Genomic DNA, 24065 nt, shown 5'->3' on the forward strand with positions numbered 1-24065 from the left:
ACTATCAAATTCACATGTTGTACTCCTTGAATTTATACAATGTTATATGTCAGGTATATTTCAATTAAGGAAGGTGGAAAAAAAAAGAAAGCTTTTCACCTCATTATACTTACTTGGAGTTAATAAAAACTGTCCTATGCTAGCTTTTACTTTTTTGGTTTTTTTGTTTGTTTGTTCTGTTTTTTGTTTTGTTTTTTGTGTGTTTTTTTTTTGGTCAACTTACCTTTCTCCTTTAACCTTTTCTCTTTCTGTGGGTTGTGCAGGAAAGCTGACACAGAGCTGGGAAGTAGTAGAGAAAGAGTCATCAAGACAATGGAAAATTCAGATTCTAATTCAAAAAGAACATTTCATTTCCCTTTTGCAACTTTACAACTATTCCAAAAGTAGATTTTAGCTTTTAATTGATTGTATTGAAATTTTCTGCATAAATAGACCATAACTATTTTTGATAAAAGATTATCAGATTCATCCAATGATTAACTACTGAAACCACAAGGGATAATCTGGGATTTGCATGTTGAATTCATTGTCAAATTAACCTTTGAAATGGCAGGTTGATTGACTGACACAGCAAAAATACTTTCTCTTTCAGGTCTACATTATGACAAATTATAACAAAATACCATTTTTACTTCTGGAGTGGAAGGTTGATTTCTTTAGCTATATAAATGTATTTGAACATGAGTTTGACCTACTTATCTATTTAATAAAAAAAGAAAGGAATTTAATGAATGCCTGAATGGTAGATATTTTGTCATGTTCTGAGAATTCTAATAAACACGACAGTGTACTTTTTTCAAGATGCAAAACCCCAAATATGTGAAGTGGCTTAGTCCCTTTTGTTTCTTTAAAAGCTTTTTAAAGTAGGTGCTATGTAAATTTGAATTATTGTTGTGGTCTTTAATATATGGAGATCCTTCTAGAAGCAAGTATCCTTTTTTTAAACATCTTTTCTTCATTTATTTTTTGGTAGCCTCAAAACGGAGTCATGTAAAGAGGCTCAGAGACGAACACGAAAAGTGGCCACCATCAGCATGAGGAGCCCAGCAAGTCAGCCTGGTGAGTGGGAAAAGTGATGTGTGGTTATCTTTTTCTGTGTGTCATTAAATCTGCTGAGATTGCTTTTTATGCAAAAAGTCCTCATAGTTTACAAACAAAAATAAGAGTGTCTAAAAGGAGAACGTCTATGACATTGATTCTCATTACCTCAAAGACCCTAGGGAAATGGGTTTTGGCAGGAATAGTCACAACATTTTGTTATAAACAGACGTAGTGTTACAGTTCCCATGTGACCTTGTGAAAGTTGCCTAATTCTTTGAGTCTTAGCTTTCTTTTTTGAAAATGGAGATGATGGGGGTGCCTGGGTGGCTCAGTTGGTTAAGCATCAGACGCTTGCTCTCAGGGGTCTGAAGATCAAGCCCTGTGTCGGGGTTCAGCTCTGGGCATGGAGCCTCCTTAAGATTCTCTCTTGCCTTCTACCTCTCCCCCGCCCCTGCTTGCACAAGTACAAGCTCTCGCTCTCTTTCTTTTTCTCAAAAAACAAAAAACAAACAAACAAAGCAGGGGGGAGAGGCAAGAAAATGAAGATTATGGTAGTTATCTTGTTATGTTTTCCTAAGAACTAAGTAAGAAACTGTGTATAACCAATCAGTGTCTTTAGCAAAGGGAAAGAGGTTAAAGTTATAAGACTAATACTTACTGAATATTTCCACATGCCAAGTACTAAATGCTGACTACTGCATTGTTTTATTGACTACTCAAAATGCTAAAGGGTAGAAGGTATTATTGTTCTCATTTAACAGATAAAGAAACCGTACTATTAAAAAATTATGTGACTTGTCCTTAAATTACAAATTACTCTGATAGTTGAGTGTAGTCCTGTCTGATGCCAAAGTTTCTGTACTTGTATTCTTTCAGAAAGTCAACAATCATTTATTGGGTAGCTAACAAATGCCAAGCTTCTCTTAGCTGAGATGCCATGCTATTTCCCGAATGATTATTGCTTAGAATATAATAACTGTATATTCATAAGATGCATTATAATTTACAAATAATTTATGAGTAAGTAATTTTGTTTATTAGTGATATACCCTATATGGAAGACAAAGTGGGGATCATTATGTGTATTATACAGATGGAAAAATTGAGGTCCCAAGAAGTTAATTGGCTCACTGGGCGTCTTACAAGCTCAGTGATCTTCAGACTCCATGAGTTAAGGGGTCATGTTTTTGTTGAGTGTTTTTTTAAAGTTTTTATCTAAATTCCAGTTCGTTAACCTAGAAGGTATATTTGCTTCAGGGGTACAATATAGTGATTCAACATTTGCGTACAATACTGTACACAATGCCCATAATAGCAAGTGCACTCCTTAATCTGCAACACCAATTCAACCCATCCCCCTACCTACCTTCCCTCTGGTAACCATCAGCTTGTTCTCTATAATTAAGAGTATGTTTCTTGGTTTGCCTTTCTCTTTCTTTTTTCCTTTGTTTATTTGTTTTGTTTCTTAAATTTTACATGTGAGTAAAATCATACGGTATTTGTCTTTCTCTGTCTGACTTATTTCACTTACTATAACACTCTCTAGCTCCATGTATGTTGCAAATGGGAGGATTTCATTCTTTTTTTATGGCTGAGTAATAGCATATATACCATATCTTTATCCATTCTTCATGGGATTCTTGATGTCTGTGTGAACTATTTATATAATTTGACTATTGTAGATAATGCTGCTATAAACTTTGGGATGCTTGTATCCCTTCAACCATTTGAATCCATTGCAGACTGAATGTTTTTGCAAACATTAATTACCAGAGAAATAAAATGATTAAAAGTCAGACACAGAATACATAGGTCCACTTATTTATTAGTTGTCATTATTCTGCAGACTTAAAATTATAAAATGGCTATGAAATGTTTTAGTGCTTTCTCTCTGTAGTCCAATTCCATACTCCTTCTGGTGTAGACCAGCTAACATTTGCAGATTAACACTACCCTGTAGACCAGACAGTAAGGCTAACAGCATGGGTAGAGCTACTATGAGGCAAACATCATGTTCAGTCCCAGACCTTTGTTCTTCAAATCTAGGTCTTTTCATGTTACTCCACAAGACCTCAACATACAGCAAGAAACCTGTGTTGTGGTCTAAGGTATGAGAAAATCAAATTCCCAACTGTTCAAATGAAATAGATGCAAGAAAACTGACAATGACAAAATAACTTTAAAGAGTTATAGGAAACAGTCAACATGAAAAAAAAAAGTGGAAAACAATTGGAAATTTTATAGGAATGATTTCTTTTAAATTTACTTATCAGAAACAAGTCTAAAAATTTTGATATGTGATATATTGTTAAAAGACTTTCTCAAATATGAGGCTTTTCCCTCTTTTCCTTTTTATTTATTTTTGGAAAAGAAAAGTTAGGTTGTATTTAGAAGACTGGGCCTTATCAGTTCCCAAGCGGCATATAGACCTTGTATAATTCTAAGAGATAAAAGTGGAACTTGGCCAGCTATGAAATGAAAATGAACTCATCTCACCGCTATATTGAAGGGGACTGAAAATAAATGTTACTTGTTCATTTCAAAAACTACTAAAGAAAATTGCAGCACTTTTGGTACACAGTAAGATGCATATTGCGTCAGCAATGAAAATTTACTTTGTAAGATGGTTTTGTGGCTTTCTCAGTTTTACTGAAATGGATCCAAATATTTACATGTGCTATTTTATTAATAAGTATTTTGCCATCTGTGTCAAAGTGGTATTGCACAGATGTTCAGGAATAACTTTGGTTGTGAGTAAATATTAGAGGAAGATTGAATTTTTCTCCAAATGATGCTGATGGAATTTTTTTTTGTCATAGTTTAAGATAACAGAAATAGTTGTTGTTTTAACGTTCTACCAACTTAACTGTGCTTGATGAAGCTTCAAAAATGGTTTTAAGGGCATGGAGAAGGGTGGAAATTTATGACAACATTCAAAACTGGGACTTTCAGCCAATATATTATTACCTTCTGGGGAGATTCCACATCACTAAATAAAAATTCACAATCTGAAGTAGAGCAAACCCATGGCTTTAAACAATATAGACAGATTCTGAGCCCTTCACTTACTTTCAGCTCCCTGACTCAGAGACTCAAGAATTGTGTCACTGAGAAAGTTAAGTAATCATACCTGCACACTCCTCTTTAGTCATTACCTAAATCCATTCAAGAATTATCCCTCCTGCTCCCTCTGAAAAGGGCAGAGAAAAAAGAAGGACTTAGAGAAGTGTATTGCATCCAAGCAGAAAGTAAGGTAGTCCCAATAGACATTATATGTGTGGTAATAATATGACCAGAGACAGTAGTACTGCATGTGTGTGTGTTTCTTTAATACTTATTAGATCAGAATCAGAAGAACAATAGCTGGGAGAGAAGAGTGTCCATGAACATTTTAGCAGAAGTGATTTATGTGAATTCTTGCTACTTACTAGAATTTAGGCCTGAGGTTGTTCACAATCTACTTTTCAACAGTGAGGCACAGATGCTTTCTGCTAAAAACCAGGTTGTCAGTAGGATCAAGAGCTAAGAGTCATTCTTATGACATATTTGTTGAGAACACTACCCTTCAATAGATTTTTATCACATTTTCTAATCAGTAACAAGCAGTAACAGCAATAACAAAGCCAAACATGGTTTAGATAATGTTTCCTTGACAAAGGACATGAAAGCCTCAGAGGTAAAGCAAATGTAGAACAATGAATTAATACAGAAACAAGAAAATTACATTAGGAAAACTTTTGTCATCCTTACAAATGCATTGATTGACTTCGAAATAGAAACCATCGGAATTGAAAACATTGAAATGCAAAAGACTGAAAAGGAACAGAAAATGTAACAGAAGAAGTAAATCTGCCTTTGGAGACAACAAATAATGTCATCAGATTTGTGGAAAGCAAACTGAAGTAGTCCTAGAATACAGAGGACCAAGACAAATGAGAAAATGATGAGAGAAAAAAATGACCAACATGGAAAAGAAAAATCAAGCATGCAGATGGTTATTTGTGAACAAAGAGAAAAAAAATAAATAGAAGCAAAGCAGTCATCAAAGAATCACTAGGGAGAAAAATCTTGCCTAAGAAAGAGATAGGAAGGGTTTCTACAACTCTAGATTTCATTTGCTAACATGTGAGGTTTTTTTTTCATATTGTACCAGAATTTTCTTTTAAAAATTAGGAAAATCCAACAGTAAAAAGACAAAGATTATTTTGAATCTGATGGTTTTGGGGGTTTATTTGCTTGATTGTTGTTTAATGTTTCGTTATTCTAGATTATATATAGATGCTTGTCCTATTTAGTCTTCCTTGTTTTCCTTAAAAAATTTGGTAATTTGTGTTATTCTAGAAAAACTATCAATGTGGAGTAATTGTTCATGAATGAACATATATTTAGGGGGAAAAAAAAGACTCAGTGTCAATGCACCAGTGGAATAATTAAGTGTTTTTAATTTTTTCTCTAAGTCTCTTTTTTTTGACATATAAAATAATCATATATCATTGGTCAATTAAAGCTTTTATTGAAATATACTTAAGAAAAGTACACAAATAATAGGTGAACAACTCAATAAATTGTTACAAAGCCCAGAAATATGTGTTATAACCCCTCAAATTAGGAAATAAAATATACCCAACAAAATTAAAGGTGCACTTTTTTCTTTCTAATCAGAAATCCCAATCATCTATAAGGTAAGCACTTTACTGAATTCTAATACTGTACACTATTTTACATTTTTTGAGTTTTATGCAAATGGACTGATAGAGTTTGTACTTGTGTGGCTTGTTGATCTCAATATTATTTATGTGAGATTTCTATTTACAGGAGTAATTTAATTTTCAAAGTATATACTATTCTACTGTGACTGGTTTGTGGTGCTTCTGGCCTTTTACATGTCTTTTGGAGCATATATGTCCACATTTCTGTTGGATGTATGATTATTTATGTGTGATTTATATGTTCATTTTTAATAGATAACTGATAATTTTCTGAACTTGTATACTAATTTATATTCCCACCAGCAGAGGATATGAATCCTTACCAAACTTAGCAATTATCAGGGATTTTTATTTTAGCCATTCTGGTGGGTGTGCTGTGGTATCCCATTGTGGTTTTAATTGACATTTATTTCCATAATGACTGATAATTGTGGTGTTGCTACCCCAGATCAACAATTCCCTTGGTACTCCCAAATTAAAAGGCAAATGGAGATTTAGAGTAGTAATTCAGAAAGATGATAGTTTTATCTACCTTGACTGAATGAAGATTTGATCTGAAGAGAACTAAAATTCCTCTTTACCTGGAAAAAAATTTTAAAGTATGTAATAACACATGTTATCAAATGTGTACAAGGCCAACAAACCTCATTCAACTTAAAATTCAGCTTACGAATTTGCTGAACTTCTACTTTCCCTTCAGCTAATTAATAGAATGCAATCTATCAATTTTGTCTTGTTTCATTGGGTACAAACCAGTCTTATGACAGTAGGATCACAGCTGAATGGTGATAATTAGAGTTTCTTGCAAGAGAGCAATTGCACCCTCCATTTCTGTATTGGGAAAACTAATTATTTGTCCAGCCATTTGAAACTAGGGATGGCACATGGGCAATAGGCGTGAAAACAGTCCAGGAGGGGAGCATTCATGTCAGATTTTGACAGAGGGCCTAGGTTTTTCACCTATGCAGCAAGTGTGACAGCTCCATCACTTTCCAGGCATTTCCTCTGGTGGCCTATGCAATGGTCCATTTGCTTCTAGTACTATTAGTTTTCAAACAGTGTGAGAGCTTGGCGGATATGTTATTGAGACAATTTAGATGTGCATAATCTGATATGATGTTGTGAAATGGCATGCTTTATTTTTAATGAAACCATATTATCAGAGATTAGCTAGATCAGATTTGTGGTTGCCATAGGTGGGGGTGGGGTGTTGGGTGAATGTGACCAAAAGGCACAGACTTCTAGTTACAAGATAAATAGTGGAGATATAATATACAACATGATGAGTATAGTTAACACTCCTGTATAGTATATTTGAAAACTGTTAAGAGACTAGATGTTAAGAGTTCCATACATGAACCTGGATCACATGCAGACACTCTACTCCCATACAGCTTACCACCCTTGTATATATAGTGTGTATCCATTAACATATGTTTATAATTATTTTTTATGAATTTGTCTTTAAATCTTACAGAAAACAAAGTGTGACGTTATAAACCAAAATTACAATAATACTGTTATTTATATTTGTTTTTATATTTACTTTTACTGGAGAACCAGTAAGTGCTCATGTCAGCATTGTTCCTACTGTATTGTTTGCTAAAGTACGATGGAAGGGAGAAAAAGCCGAGATTGGGTCAACCAAATTGAAGTCATTTTTATTGGTAGATCAAATCCTCCTATTTTGTCTCTGTGTCTTAGCACCAGAGTTAGTCTGGAATTAATTCTTTATAACCAATAATTTTAGTAACGTTTAATCAATGTCTAGTGACCTTCGCATGGTTAAGCAATATACATGTGGTATAGAGGTGTCTGGGAAATTATACTTATGCCTTTTGTTAGATTTAGTAAGAGAAAGGAAACTGGAAAATCAAGTAACAATTTGATGAAATCAGTGCTCTACTAAAAGTGTAAGGTAGTGAACTATTAATAAATTTTCCATAGCCGTGTTCTCACCCTAAAATAAAAACCTGACATATTGTCTTAACTAAGAATTTCTGAAAGCATTTATTAACAAAAGAGTAAAGAGAATTGAAAGGAAACATGGAGATTATGATCCATTCATTCAGGCATATCCATTTTCCCCAAGTTGTACCCTGATGTCATTTATAGATTTCTCCTGGAAAAGTGGCTTTCAAAACAGGAACACCTGTAATTAGTTTTCCATAAAGTGTGCTTAATCTGTGCTAAAGACACAAAATCACTGGACGTATCAGTCACGTAAAGAAAATGAAAAAAAAAATTAGTGGTAATTATTAAAAAGGGAAGATGTGAATTCCCATTCATCCAAACACCTATAACATAAAATTTATATTTAATTTTATATTCATGCATGTTTATTCTTCAAGAAAAATGAACATATAAAAGCCCTTCAGAATGTATTATTCTCCTGGTGGAAAAAAACAAAGAGAAGTAGCTATGTTGTAACATTGGAATGGAGTTTATGTCAACCACTATAAAGCTTAGATTCTGTGATACACAGAATTCCTTTGCTTTATTTACTTAGAAGGAAAAAATATCAAACTTGGTACTCTGAAATCAGGGTTCATGGCATAGACTAGTAGGATTGTGAACTGAGAAAAGTTTCCCTGAACAGAATGCCAGTTTCTTTCCAACACTAAGTGGTAGGGAAATGTTTTATCTTGATGGATTCTGTAGAAAGTCCTAGGAAGATATTGATGCAGAAAATTCATAGAAACATTCTTGATACAATGTTACTGATGGATTCTTATCTTATAGAGACATAATATGAAGTACATTAAAATGAAAACAAGCTTGTTTCCTGTAACTTCAAATAAAGAAAAAAAAGTAATTTTTATTAGGACGGGAAGAAGTGAATATAAGATACTTTACATTTACAGGTTCCATTAAAATTTTTTTCCTGTCAACTGTACTCAATTAAAACAGCTAACATAGACTTATACTATTTCATTAAATCACTAAATCCTTCACTTCTTTGTTTTTTCATCATTGAATTATAAACTCTGATAGCTCAGTTTGGCTCCTCCCTCTCATGGAAACCATATCAACTGAGTATTTTTTCCACACAACTACACACACTCAAGGGCACATGTGGTCACACGTGCGCACACGCACGTGTACACACACACACACACACATTTGTCTGTAAGTTCAAGCAAAAGTCGATGATTTTGCATTTATGGCAGTTTAGATGACCTTTCTACAGACATTCTCTTCTAACTTCCAAGGCTAAATCTTTTCTATTTAACTCGTCTAACTTTGTCCTTTCCTCAACAGAAATAAAAATACTAATATACCGATAATCCAAACTATCTATAGGCCATATTAGAAGATAGGTGAATGTTTTCCTCATATTTACTTTTTATTCCTTTTCTCAATGTGGTTTTTTGTTTGGTTAGTTGGTTTTTTGTTTGAAGTTTTTTTGGTTTGTTGTTTGTTTTTGCCTTGTGATGCAGCGTTTTTCTTTCTGATATCTCACTCCTTTAATAAATCAATTATATTTTAAGTATCAGATAAAAAGTATTTGATAAATTACCTCATATTAGGTTGAAACTAATGGTCAAGGCTCTACTTTATAATAGCATTTTCCTTTAGTAAGGAATATTGCATATCTATGCAAGAAATTATAGGCTCTCATGGGAGGAAACTAGAGGTGATATTTAGTTGCTCTAAAACTTGCATGATCATAAAATTTGTTGTCCAAACCCAGAAATCCTTGATAGTGAAAAGGGCACTATTAATAATTGCATAGGGCTAGCAGTGTAAACTGGGACATTGCCTGGTAAATCAGAGCAGATGGTCCTCCAACTTACAATGTAACTTTCTAGTCTAAGTTTCTCCATCCAGAGTATCCAGCCCTTCATGGGGTTCCCATAATTTACAGACATATGCTGTTTGAAAAACTTAAGGTATTGCTCATTAAGGTGTCCCGAAGATAACTTAGAAATTTTAGGGTAGGCAATTTTCCAAATATGGTCAGTATTAGTAAGTATGTGGTTGATACAGTCTGTGGTCCCTTGCAAAATGTACTGAACTTGATGTCTGCTCTTCTATATTCTTCAAAACCAAGTTATGATATAAATCCATGTTACTTCATTGAGCCTCTACCCCTTGTCTATAGAGTGGTGCAGGAAAGTAATTAGAAAAGAAGATGCTTAACAATATTTCCAGCACTGATTGTTTATAAGTCTGAGCAGGGGTTATGACAAGCTTTCCTGTTTCCAGTAAATAATACCGCAAACTAAAAAAGTCATTTGTATACAATTGATGTGAATTTTTAGATCCCTCAAATAATGATTGAAGAGGAAGGTGACAGAAACCTTCAACTCCATGCCCCCCCCCCAATTTGGTATATTTATATATGTACCAAGTGTGCTTGGTGCCTGTTGCAAATGAGATGCTATTGAAAACTCCAGTATAATATTTTTTGGTGAGAGTATGATGAATGTTAGTGCAGCATGTGACCCATTTATTGATCATGAAATGTAAATAAGGGCACTAGTTTTTGTTTTATTGACCCCTAAAACATGATTTAAAGCATGTGGTCTCTAATAATTCTGTATTATTTACACTGAAAGAAGAATACCATTCTGGAGACACTGGAATGGCTTCTGACAACAGTAATGACTACATAATGTTCTCTCTTTGCCTATGCAGCGATGGGTATGGTTAGTGGTTAGGTTCTCTGGGAAGTCCACTCAGTTTCTCTGATTCTAAGATGAAAAGGTAGCATGAGCTAGGACTAAGGTTAAGCAAAGATAAATGTAAGTATTGGTATTAAGTTAGGAAACTTTGGGAAAGAAACTTCAGGAAAGAACCAATACAGTTTTAGAAGCTAACAGATCACATTTCAAATTTTGCCCCCACTGATCCCACGGATACTGGTTTTGGAACCTTAGACCCAATGACTTATCTTCTTTGAGTCTTAGTTCCCTCACATGTAAAATGGACTGTTTCTATTTCAGTCATGGAATAGTTGAGAAAATTATATAAGATAAGTAAGTAGAGCTGTTGTTGTCACTATAATGTTACAGATCTCATACGATTTCTTGCTTGAGTATCTTGAACAAATACAAACAGGCACTGCTATTTCAACCACTTTTCTTTGGATCTTGATTTTTTTTTCTTAATCTTTTTCTATAGTAGACTCTTACAAACTATCCCCATGCCCTTGCTACCCTCCCACCCCCAGGGAAATCATTAATGACACTAATTTGCTAGCTCTGCTGTCAGACTAGCTGATTGATCAGCTGGTGGGAGTGACTCCTATTTTTCAGGACACCAGTGCCAAATATTTGATACTCAGTAGAGCAATTGCTTTGCATCCTAAAGAATCCAACATTATTATTTTATTGTTTTTCAGGGGTTTTTTTTAGTCATTTGTAATCAAAAGAAATAAATATGTGTCCAGCTAAGTCATGGGTAGTTTATTTGTTGCAAAATGTGTTCAACTAATGAACCATTGAACATTACGTCAAAAACTAAAGATGTACTATACCTTGGATAATTGAATTTAAATTTAAAAAAGATGATTGTGGGAAAGGAAAGGAAAAGGAAAAAGGAAGGAAAAGGAAAGGAAACAAAAGAAAACAAAAGAGAAAAGAAAAGAGAAAATGACTAGGAGAAGCCCTGTAGATTTTTAGGCAGTGAACCTACTCTGTATAATACTTTAACAGCAGATACATGTCATTATACACTTGTCAAAACTGAGTGCACAGCTCAGAGTGAAACTGAATGTAAACTATACACCTTAGCTAATAATAAGGTATCAATATCAGCTCATCAGTTGTAACATGTATCACACTAATGCAAAATGTTCCTAATTGGGGAAACCTGATGTGGAGGTAGGGAGATATGGACCATTTGTATTTCCTACTCATTTTTTTTTTTTCTGTAAACCTAAAACCACCAAAAGAAATAAAGTCTTTTTAAAACAACAACAACAACAACAAAAGTGTTACAATCTTTGACAGAATAAATGAAAATGCAAGATGTCTTACAAGGCTAGCGCATACCATTTTCCAGAAATCCCCCAAATAACTGGCAGTGAGGGATGAATGGTTGGGGGGGAACATGGAGGTTGTGGAAGACTGCTTGTATAACACTTTAGGCTCCCACTGAGGTCGATCAAGAATTGTCTTATTATCTCAACATTGTGTAATATGCTCCAAATGCCCATCTGGAACATTATTTTGATTTGTATTCCTTTAGAATCAACTTCAATTTCCAGTACTATCTTCTATCATTTTATGTTGTTATAGAGGTGAATCAAATATTTGTGGCAGATTAGATTTCTCTTTGTATTGGGGGGAAAAAAGAAAAAGAAGATGACAACAAGGAAGGAGAATCAGGAGTGGATCATACTGTAGTTGCAATGGTATTTAGGTACTTTTAAACTATGTCAATTAATTTGTAAAGTTCCTCAACTTTTAAAATTAATTTTTAATAAAACTGTAGTTAAGAGGGAAAGAGACGTGGGGTTCTAGACATTTTTAATCTATTTGTATTATGAGGTGGAGTTCTTGATAACTTCTCTTTTTTCTAAGTTTTTATTTAATTTTCAGTTAGCATACATGGTAATATTAGTTTCAGGTGTACAATACAGTGATTCATCACTTCCATATATCACCCAGTCCTCATCAGAGCAAGTGCATTCATTAATCTGCATCACCTTTTTAACTCATGCCCCCCACCTTCTGTCTGCTAACCATCAGTTCTCTAGAATTAGGAGTCTGCTTCTTGGTTTGCCTCTCTTTCATGTTTTTTCCTTTGCAGTGTTTATAGCAGCATTATGGAAATAGCCAGATTATGGAAATAGCCCAAAAGTAGTCCACTGACCTGATGAATGGATAAAGAAGATGTGGAATATATATTCAACATCTTCTATATATATACATCTTTTTTATCCATTATGGATTATTGGATTATTGGATTAATGGATTATCTATTAAAATGGAATATATAGATTATTACTCAGCCATGGAAAAGAATGAAATCTCACCATTTGCAGCATGGTTGCAGCTAGAGTAGAGAGTATTATATTAAGCAAAATAGGTCAGTCAGAGAAAGACAAATGCATATGATTTTACTCATATGTGGAATTTAAGAAAGATAACTTGTCTTTTCTTAACTCTCACCACTCCCTCCCCCTTGCAACGTATCCTGCAGGCTGGGAGAAATATCTTAACCATGGAATACTATCCATCTTGAAATCCCTTCTCAAATACCTATACCCTAAAGGGATTAATTCCCAAAGGGAGAAGTAAGATGTCATGTTGTAAATGTACTGTACTTAACATTGTCTTTTCATTGAAAGAAACTTTTTCTACCTGCACGGCATAAAGATTTCAGTTTTGCTTATTTTTCCCCCTACTGCGTTCCACTGTTATGAGTAATCCTAGTTGCATATTTCATTTTTAGGAAGTAGCCTGTAATCCAGATTTTAAAAGGCCTTGCTCTACTGCAAGACTGTTTTTACTATTGAAAAATATGTTTAGGTTTAGCATAAAGCTAGATATTTCTAATAGTTCTCAGAAAGTTTGCAAGCACACCTATCTTCCACTTATCAAGAGGTCATTTATTTTACAATCTTGACCACCAGGGACAGGCTTAGATTGTAAAGGGATTCTGAGATTTAAGGACAGAGAGATACCACACCTCATGTGGGGTTTTCCACACTATATATTTGCTCTTATATTAAGCATAATTCTAACTGGTTCTATCATCCGGTTTTCCATACTACAGAGAATTGGAAAGGCAGAGCCTGTTTAAAGTATATGTACTAGCAGCATTAAAAAGGGACAACTGACAGAACAGCAATGCATAAAATAAAAGACACTTAAATGTACAGATTAGAAAATTTACAAAAAAATGAAATTACTATGATACTAATGTAAATCCTTTAGACAGCAAAAAATAAATATATGTCTAGTGTTTTATGTTTTATGTTTTTATGTTTTATGAATATGGGATACCCTTTTAAAAATTGGTTGATGCAAGTCAGCTCCTGGTTTCTTCTGGACATGTTGGTTCATGTTTATAAGTTGTCTTGAGCAACTTCAGCAGCTATTTTATTTGAGAGTTAATATGCACATATACTATCTTTACTTCAAACTGCAGCATAAGATGATATTACAATAAGATGATCAGTATAGAAATTTGAAGTCCTCCAAATATTCCTACTCTTTTAAGAATGCCAGATGATGATATATTCATTTGGTCACTACAGTGTTTTCTGAGAATCTTCTATGGACCAGGAGTAATGATTCTAAGAGTGCAACTGGGAACAAGACATTAGCCTAACATGGAGGAGCAAAAGTCTATATTTGACCCTGGGTCCACACTGATCTTCATGCCCAATGTCCTTTTACCCACTCACAAACTTTAAATGAGGTAATATAGATGAAATTTTGTGACGCCCGGTAGAGGCTTAATCAGTGTTCATTGGTATGATTCAACTCACAGTTCCATTTATTCTTCTACCAACACAATGAGGTGAAGATTACTTATAATCCCTATAGACCATCCACAGGTTACTAAATATCTTGAACTCAGCTTCATTAACTGTAAACTAAGTATATGAAAATACCCAGTTTATGAGCTTATTGTAAAGATTCAAGAAGAACAATTACATATGAAATACATAGTATTTACAATGAGTGTGTTCCATCCTAGTCTTTCATTTTTAATGTTATTTACTTTAATTCCAGTGTAGCTAACATCAGTGTTATATTATAATATAACATACAGTGTTATATTAGTTTCAGGTGTATAATACAGTGATTCCATGTTTCTATATACTACTCAGTGCTGATCAAGATATGTGTATTCTTAATCCCCTTCATCTCTTTCACCCATCTCCCTACCTACCTCTCATCTGGTGACCATTTGTTCTTTGTACATTAAGTCTGTTTTTTGGATCATTTCTCTTTTTCTTTGTTTACTTGTTTTCTTTCTTAAATTCTACATATGAGTGAAATTATATGATATTTATCTTTTTCTGATTTTTATCTTTTTAATGTTATCCCTGAACATTAAGCTCTCTATACTCATCCATGTTGTTGCAGATGGCAAAATTTCATTCTTTTTTATGGATGAAAAATATTCCTGTGCATGTGTGTGTACCACCTTTTCTTTATTCATTTACCTATTGATGGACACGTGGGCTGGCTCTTATACTTGTAAATGATGCTGCAGTAAACATAGGGGTGCACATATCCTTTCATATTAGTAGTGAGATTACTGGGTCATAGTGTAGTTTTATTTTTAATATTTTGAGAAACTTCCATACTGTTTTCCACAGTAACTCCACCAGTTTGCATTCCCACCAACAGTGCACAAGATTCCTTTTCCTCTACATCCTTGACAACATTTGATGTTTCTTGAATTTTTTGATTTTAGCCATTCTGACAGGTGTGAGGTGATACTTCATTGTAGTTTTGATTTGCTTTTCTCTGATGATCGGTGCTGTTGAGCATCTTTTCATATGTCTCTTGGCTATGTGTATATCTTCTTTGGAGAAATGTCTGTTCATGTCTTCTGGCCACTTTTAGTTGGATTATTTGTTTTTTGGAAGTTGAGTTGTACCAGTTCTTTATATATTTTGGATAATAACCCTTTATGAGATAACCCATTTGCAAATATCTTCTCCTATTTGGTAAGCTGTCTTTTAGTTATGTTAATTTTTTTTTCTGTGCAGAAACCTTTTATTTTTATTTTTTTTTTTAGGCATTTTAATTTTTTTATTTTTTATAAACATATATTTTTATCCCCAGGGGTACAGGTCTGTGAATCACCAGGTTTACACACTTCACAGAAACCTTTTATTTTGATGAGGTCCCAATAATTTATTTTTGCTTTTGTTTCCCTTGCCTCAGGAAACATATCAGAAAAATGTTGCTATTGTTGATGTCAGAAAAATTACTGCCTGGGTTCTCGTCTAGGATTTTATAGTTTTGGTTCTCACATTTAGGTCCTCAATCCACTTTCTGTTGTTTTTGTTTTGTTGAGATGAGTGTTTTCTTATTTTTATTTTATTTATTGTTAGGTATTTATTTAAATTCGTTAGTTAACATACAGTGTAATATCACTGTCAGGTGTACAATGTGTATACTGTAAGGAAGTGGTCTAGTTTCATTCTTTTGCAAGTAGCTGTCCAGTTTTCCCAACACCATTTATTGAAGAGACTGCCTTTTTCTCATTGTCTTGTTTCCTTTGTCAAAGATTAATTGATAATATAATTGTGAGTATATTTTTGGGTTTTCTATTCTGTTCTATTGATCTATGTGTCTGTTTTTGTGCCAGTATCATATTGTTTTGATCACTACAGTTTTGTAATATATCTTGAAGCCTGGAATTGTAATATTTCCAGCTCTGCTTTCATTTTTCAAGATTGCTTTGGCCATTTGGGATCATTTTTTTTAGTTCTGTGAAAATGCTGTCAGTATTTTTACAGTGATTGCATTAGACGTATATGTTGCTTTGGGTAGTATAGACATTTTAACAGTATTTTTTCTTCCAGTCCATGAGCATGGATTGTCTTTCCATTTCTTTGTGCTGCCTTCAATTTCTTTCATCAGTGCTTTATAGTTTTTAGAGTATGGATCTTTCATCTTTTTGGTTAAGTTTATTCATAGGTATTTAACTATTTTTGGTGCAACTATAGATGGGATTGATTCCTTAATTTCTTTCTGCTCTTTCATTATTAGTGTATAGAAACAAAATGCATTTCTGTACATTGATTTTGTATCCTGTGATTTTACTGAATTCACTTATCAGTTCTAGTGATTTTTTTGAAGAGAGTCTTTGGCTTTTCTATATTAAGTACCATGTCTTCTACAAATAGTGAAAGTTTTACTTCTTCCTTACCAATTTGGGTGCCTTTTATTTCTTTTTGTTGCCTGATTGTGGTGGCTAGGACTTCTAGTACTATATTGAATAGAAGTGGTGAAAGTGGACATCCTTGTCTTTTTCCTGACCTTAGGGGAAAAGCTCTGTTTTTGCCCATTGAATATGATGTTCGCTGTGGATTTTTCATATGGGGCCCTTATCATGTTGAGGTATGTTCCTTCTAAACCTACTTCATTGAGGGTTTTTATCATGAATGCCATTATACTCTGTTAAATGCAAATTTCCAGAAGATCAAATGAAAGAGCCAGAACATGATGGCATAATTTGTTTTGTTTATTTTTTACAGTTTAGTTATATCATTATTCTCATAATTTAAGCATAATTTACTTTTATGCAAATTATTGCAAAAATATTTTTGCAGTGTACTGTTGAGTGTTGGAATAGAATATACATTTACTGGTGCCAGGATTTTATTTTATGGATGATTATTAAACAAATCCTTGTTGTTGCATTGGAATTCTTTTCTGCATTGCAGAATCATATTTCACATTTGGGCTCCATATCTTTTTAACAACTTGCCCCTATTTTCAAAATCCTCTAAAAATAGGCATATACCACTATAGACTCCATGGATGCTTTTGATTTTTTCTTTTCTATAATTTTCATAGCACCTAATTTTGGGGTAGTGTTCAAGAAGGATGGTGTGGTTAGAATGTGTAGCCAAGGCAGACAGTCAAGAGCAGGCAGTTGATCTAGAAGTTTCAGGAGTAGGATGGGGAGAATGTGAGGTTGTGTCTGTGAAGAGTCAGGTCCATATACACTATGGAGTATTATGCCTCCATCAGAAAGGACGAATACCCAATTTTTGTAGCAACATGGACAGGACTGGAAGAGATTCTGCTGAGTGAAATAAGTCAAGCAGAGAGAGTCAATTATCATATGGTTTCACTTATTTGTGGAGCATAACAAATAGCATGGAGGACAAGGGGAGATGGAGAGGAGAAGGGAGTTGGGGGAAATTGGAAGGGGAGGTGAATCATGAGAGACTATGGACTCTGAAAAACAATCTGAGGGTTTTGAAGGGGCGGGGGGTGGGAGGTCGGGGTACCAGGTGGTGGGTGTTATAGAGGGCACGGATTGCATGAAGCACTGGGTGTCGTGCAAAAATAGTGAACACTGTTATGCTGAAAATAAAAAATAAATTAAAAAAAAAAAAGAGTCAGGTAAGCCTGACAGTGATCATTAAACAGGAACCAGGAGCAACGGATCCCAGGGACAAAGTACTAAGGAAGCACTCACTGGAAAATTACTTTGGAGAAGGATTCTTAGGTCCTATGAGGATCACTGTGACAGAGTTTTAGGTCCAAAGTCTCTTGAGTGCTTGGCAGTATTTATAGATAAGAAAAAAAAAAGATATATTAACAGTGATTCAGTTAATATAACTGAAATGAAGGCATTCTTCATGGTGAGCAAAATAATAGTTTGTCATGGGACAAATAACAAGGTTGAAATGAAAACAATAGGAAATTTAGTTTATCAGCAGGTGGTTTTGATTTCTGAACATGTGCATCACACTATATTAGGCGCGAGGAGGTATAAAAACGTAGTAGAGTATTGATTTAACCTTCTAGAAATTTGTAATACAGTTGCAGAAATATCATTCTTCATTTTAGAGAAATAAAATATTTTAAAAAATACTTCAGAGAAGTGTTTGTGACAAATTGTTTGTTTGCTCCTGAGACATATGACATCTGGTACATTATGTGAACTAGAGCTGAAAGAACAATTTGTTGTTCATCTCTTAAAAGTAATCCTGCCAGTTCATAAATTCACTTCAAGTCAATTTTCCCAATAGTTTTCTCCTTACGTACTATAAACCTGAGCAGCATTGAAAGAAATTGATAATTATGGTCTCCTTTGTAATTTGCCTTGTAAAATCTTCTCATTAAGATTCACTTTGTGGTACCCTGCCTGGATTGCTTATTCCTTTCAATGAGAATGCTTCGGCTGAGTTGTGTTACTAATCAAAGTGTATACCTCCAAGCAACTTTTTCTATGAGGGGCAAAGAAGTAGTGATGATACAAGAGAAAAAGAAGCCATTAATGTGAAATCTGTATACAAGGTTGCTTCTTTTTTCCCTGGTGGAAAAGGTAGTTTTAGATTTCTGGAAATAGTATTTACATAAAATCTTTCTTTGTGACTAGGTGACATATTGAGATAACAAGATTATGACATAATTTAGTCTCATTAATATATCTTAAGACTTTACTGTTTGCTTTGACAACATTTAAGTCCTAAAAGTTTTTACTATACAATGAAATGTGTAACAGGTCCTGTGCAAGAGAGAAGGTTCTTTTCCTATGGAAGAGGAATGTCATATAGAGAGATTTTTTTTTTTAACCATTGTGACAGATCAAGGTTTCTTTTATCTCCGTCACTTTATACCTGTCCCTGATGCAGTACTACTTGACTGTTTCCTTTTGGAATTAGCTCCACGAAAGATCACGTTCACTTAAGATTTAAGTGGCTATTTAATATCACTTCAGCAATTTCAGGGAAGTTCTCTCTCCTCACAGATTGTAGAAAATGGTTTTTGCTTCCCTGGTTTTGGAAGCTTCCAAACTAAAGAAATGGTGAGGAAAAGACATTTAGAGTAGAGCCAAACATTATTTTGAATACATGCCCATGAGGAATAAATACAAGATGACTTAACAGCATGTGTGTGAGTTAAGACCAGTGATCTTTCGTAATGGACATAGTTTCCCCCAGTAGAATCCTTATTCCAAATCATTTATTTTTATAAGCATTCCTCGAATTAAAAATTTAGATTAACAAATATTCCATATATTTATATATTCAGTTTGTTCATGCAGACAGGGAAAAGAATCTTCATGGTTTCCCCGATGATAGTTTGAAATGAAGAGAGAAAGATGACCTTGGCTCCAATGGGTATATCACTGGGCAGTTTCACACAGAATTACAATAGTCACTTGTCTGTAATCTGCAAAGGGAGCAGTCAGAATTGAGCAAAACTCTTATAAGAAAAGAAACTTGAGAAAGCCCAAATTTTTCTTTCCGTGCGCTCTCTCAATTTTTAATTTTTCCCTTTCCACCTCATAAATACCTCTGAGGTAGAAAACACAGAATTGTGGACATTCCCAGAAAAGCCCATGAGGCCATACATGAGGCAGCCCACTGTAGAAGTAACTCTTGGGTTAGAGGTAGAATAGAAATAAATGAATAAGGTGAGGAGTCAGGCCAACCTCTGTAACCATATTTGGGTTGAATCTAGCACTGACCAGCATGTGACTTCAACAGTTATTTTAGTTTGCTTCTCTGTCAAATGGTGACCACAATAGTACTTACCTAAATAAAGTTGGTGTGGTGGCTGACAGTTTAATGCTTATAAAACATGTAACACAATACCTAGCATAAGATGAACACTAAAAAATTACTAGTCATTACCTCAATGAAGTGTACTCACAAATTCTATCTATTTGAGAAACAAAAAGTCTGAAGATAAAAGTGAAGGGAAAGAAAGTACATGGGGGAATACAGAACACAGAAGTATAAAAATGCTGAGCTCAGTCTTTCCAGATGGATATATCCAGCTGGTACCTGACGCCCTTCCAGATACAAGATCAGCATGAGCAGAAAGAATAGAAAGCACATGGATAAAAAGTTCCATGGTGTGGGCAGGGAACTACAACAGGATTAGTATTGCAGGTAAACTGTGTAAGTTGGGGGAAGTGGGAGATGTGATTTCAGAACTCGCAAAGGCTGTATTTACTTATTTGTGTACATAGTTCATGCATGTCCTTATGCAAAGCAACATGCCATTGAGCGGGTATAATCAGAGTAACCTGACCTTTTTTCCCAGACTGTTATGAGAGTAGAGATTTAAATAATAAATACAGTTCTGCTGGGATAGTCCCTTCTTGAAACACTTTCATTGTGCTATTAGTATTTTTTTTAAGTTTTTATTTATCTGTTTGAGAGAGAGACTGGGGGGTGGAGCACAAGCAGGGAGGGAGGAAGAGGGAGAAGAAGAGTCCCTGCTGAGCAGGGACCCCCCTGCACAGAACTTGATCCCAGGACCTTGGGATCATGACCTGAGCTGAAGGCAGATGCTCAACCCACTGAGCCATCCAGGTGCCCAGTATTTTTTTTTTAAATTTACTTTTCTATCCACTCATCTATTTTCCTCTTAGGTTTCTGATTTGAACTGCATTCCTTCACTCATGCATTGATTTTGATTGTGTGCTTTTGTTATTTATCATTTAACAACAAATTTGTTTTATTGCTTTTTATATAACTTTTCAGTAAGCACATAAGAGGAAGGGTAGATTTGTCTTCTTTATCGTCATGCAAGCATTTAGGTAGAAAATCATACCTAATGTTCAGATTACTTTGTAAGTTAAAATTTTCTTATAAAATATATTGGATTTCTATGTAAAAGTCTACTCCCCACTTGTACAAATGTGTTTATCAGTTAAGACAAAGATAGAGCTACTTTAATAGTTCAATATATAACAGCAGACATGCAATCCTTGTATTCTGGAAAAACTGTGAACTTAGGATCACATCAATGTTAATGTTTTTTGTTCTCTCACCAGTGCCTCTCACCATGACTCTCCTATATAATTCATATTCTCTCTGTGTGGCAAGCATGATGATTTCTTATATGCCAAACAGAAGGGAAATTTAATTTTAAACTTTGGGAAATGGAAAAGCAATAAAGAAAGTTACTGAAGGGGTTTGAAAGTATACTAGAAACATCAAAGATAAAAACAAGATGATTTTGGTAATCCTTCCTGTTGTTCTTAATACTAATGGTTGCATTCTAAAATTCAGCTGAGGAGGCTGAGAAGTGTCGAGAATGTTTCAGAATTGTGTTCTAGCAGATGGCTAAGTAGTGTTTTTTTCTCTAACTCATTCATCTAAAGCTCTTTCTTCTGTATTAAAATTGTCCCAAAGGAAAAAATAAGTTTAAGAAATGTTTGTGATCCTTTATTTTGGGGGGGGGGGGGAATCCATTTTCTATGATTTCTGTCAAGTGCAAAAACCTATTTAAAGGAATTAACTGTGATAATTCACTGCTTTGGATTGATTCCTTTTGTAGTATTGCTTCCCACACTTTCATTTTATTTCACTCAATTCAAGTGTCTTTTTCTTGAAGTTTCATGATCAAAAATCTATACAAAGTATGTATATTATGTGTGTATCCTATATGAAAAATCGGCTTAAAATGCAACTTTTGAACAACTCCTTTTATGATACAATTCCCCATCTTTACTCTATCCTCTGATGTCCATCTTTTGCCTGCTCATTAATCATTTAAATATATTATACAGCAGGGATTATATCAACCCTCGTCAAAATTCTGTTTGAGTTCACTGTGTGAACATGGTGTGTGTTGGGGGCTGGCGAGGAACATTCACTGCTTAAAATTAAGTACAAGTGTTAAAACATAATTTTAACAATCACAAAAGGAAACTAACAAATATAAGAAAAGGAAAAAATTGGGGCGCCTGGGTGGCTCAGTGGTTTAAGCCTCTGCCTTCAGCTCAGGTCATGATCTCAGGATCCTGGGATTGAGCCCCACATTGGGCTCTCTGCTGTGCAGGGAGCCTGCTTCCCCCTCTCTCTCTGCCTGCCTCTCTGCCTACTTGTGATCTCTCTCTGTCTATCAAATAAATAAATAAAAATCTTAAAAAGAAAAGGAAAATTGGCTTGTGTTTTTATATATACTGAGATTTGTTATTTGTGAATCTAAGAATCAGGAAGTTAATAATGTGAGATAGTGAAACTAATGTTTTAACTGGAAATGGCGAGTCCCTCCATGTATGCTCCTCAAGAGACCTCTTTAAGAATGTTTTTTCTCCTTCCGGTGACACTCATTCAAGACTGATGTCGACATGTTTTGTAAGAGCCTATTTCCAAGCCTTTGGTCTGTCTTAATCTTTATAGTCCTCTAATTTCACCAGTCCAGCCATGAATGCAGATAGACTAGAGAACAGCTGTTGCAAAAAAAATCAAAGGTATGGGTCAATATTCAATATCTTCATGGTTCAGAAGAGCCATCTGAAGGATTTTTTTTTTTTTAATGACACTAATCTGAAAAAAACTGTAATATCACTGGCACTCCATACAGAATTAGGAAGCTATTTAAATAATGTGCCATGGGCTCTAAAGGTGGTTGCCAAAGAAGGATTCCAAAAATATCTTGAGCAACAAGAGCATCAGTGAACTAAAGAGCTCAACACGCATTTGGATGAATGTATTTCAGTGTTGGCAAGAAATCTGGTATGATTTTCTAGAAATGTGAATTGGACCATTTTACTCCTCTTAAATAAATATTTTTTCAGATTCCCTGTAATCTACATAGTGATTTTAAACTTTCTAAAAGTAAATATCACTAAATATAAAGAAGAGCAATCATGAAATTTCTTTGTCTTGAAATTAAAAATGTACCTGAATGTTTTATTTACTTCATAATTTAAGAGACTTTTGAATTTTTACTGTCAAACAGAACAAACCAAAAAATCGCATCGTATTTCTCCTGTATGCTTTAATACCACACTGATGTTACCTTCAACATTTATGCATTCATCTATTCTGCTCATTCAAAAAATACTGATTGAACACCTGCTATATAATAGAGTATTAAACGATAGGATTGTATGTATCTCACTATACTTTCTCTCTATATATGAATATCTCTCTCTTTTTTTTTTGAATGATTTAATTTTTTATTTTTTATAAACATATATTTTTATCCCCAGGGGTACAGGTCTGTGAATCACCAGGTTTACACACTTCACAGCACTCACTAAATCACATACCCTCCCCAATGTCCATAATCCCACCCCCTTCTCCCAAACCCCCTCCCCCCGGCAACCCTCAGTTTGTTTTGTGAGATTAAGAGTCACTTATGGTTTGTCTCCCTCCCAATCCCATCTTGTTTCATCTCTCTTAATAAATTTAATTTGTTGATAGGAAGGACTCTCATATTCCAATGACTAGCATAATGCTCAGGACATAGAAGGTGCTGAGGAAATATTGAGTTAGTAAAAATGTTTATTAACAATTATTTATAAAAGTTTATGATACGTTATTATTGCCCATTGAGTTCTTAATCCTGCATCATCCCCCTCAAATCTGTCAGGTGTATTTTTATGAGTCATTTATCATAAATCCAAATCCAAAACTCTTCCTAATTTGATGTGTTTGGCTTATATCTGACTTTCCTAGTTTTGCACAAGAAAGTTCAAAAGTCCACATCTTAAGAAAGACGTGTAAGATCTTCAGTTGTCCTACGCCTGTTCTCTCAGTTTCAACTCCTCTGACTCCCATCCTCTCCATTTATGGAATTCCATTTTGTTTCATTCCATTTTGTTTACATTCCATTTTGTTTCATAATTCTTTACCCGTGATTTTTTTGTTTTGCCTAGACTTTACTTCTCTCTCAGATGTAGCAA

General features: G+C 34.3%; 1 protein-coding gene across 1 annotated transcript in view; it reads left to right on the plus strand.

The window, feature by feature from the left end:
* Positions 1 to 977: 977 nt before the first annotated feature.
* The window catches only part of LINGO2 (leucine rich repeat and Ig domain containing 2), a 512233-nt gene continuing 489145 nt past the window's right edge, over positions 978 to 24065 (plus strand). Inside the window, exon 1 of the mRNA XM_059412274.1 lies at positions 978 to 1059. The gene's annotated coding sequence lies outside the window, so the exon portion shown is untranslated. The remainder of the gene's footprint in view (positions 1060 to 24065) is intronic.

Source organism: Mustela nigripes, chromosome 9 (assembly GCF_022355385.1).
Source record: "Mustela nigripes isolate SB6536 chromosome 9, MUSNIG.SB6536, whole genome shotgun sequence".
NCBI classification, from domain to species: Eukaryota; Metazoa; Chordata; class Mammalia; order Carnivora; family Mustelidae; genus Mustela; species Mustela nigripes.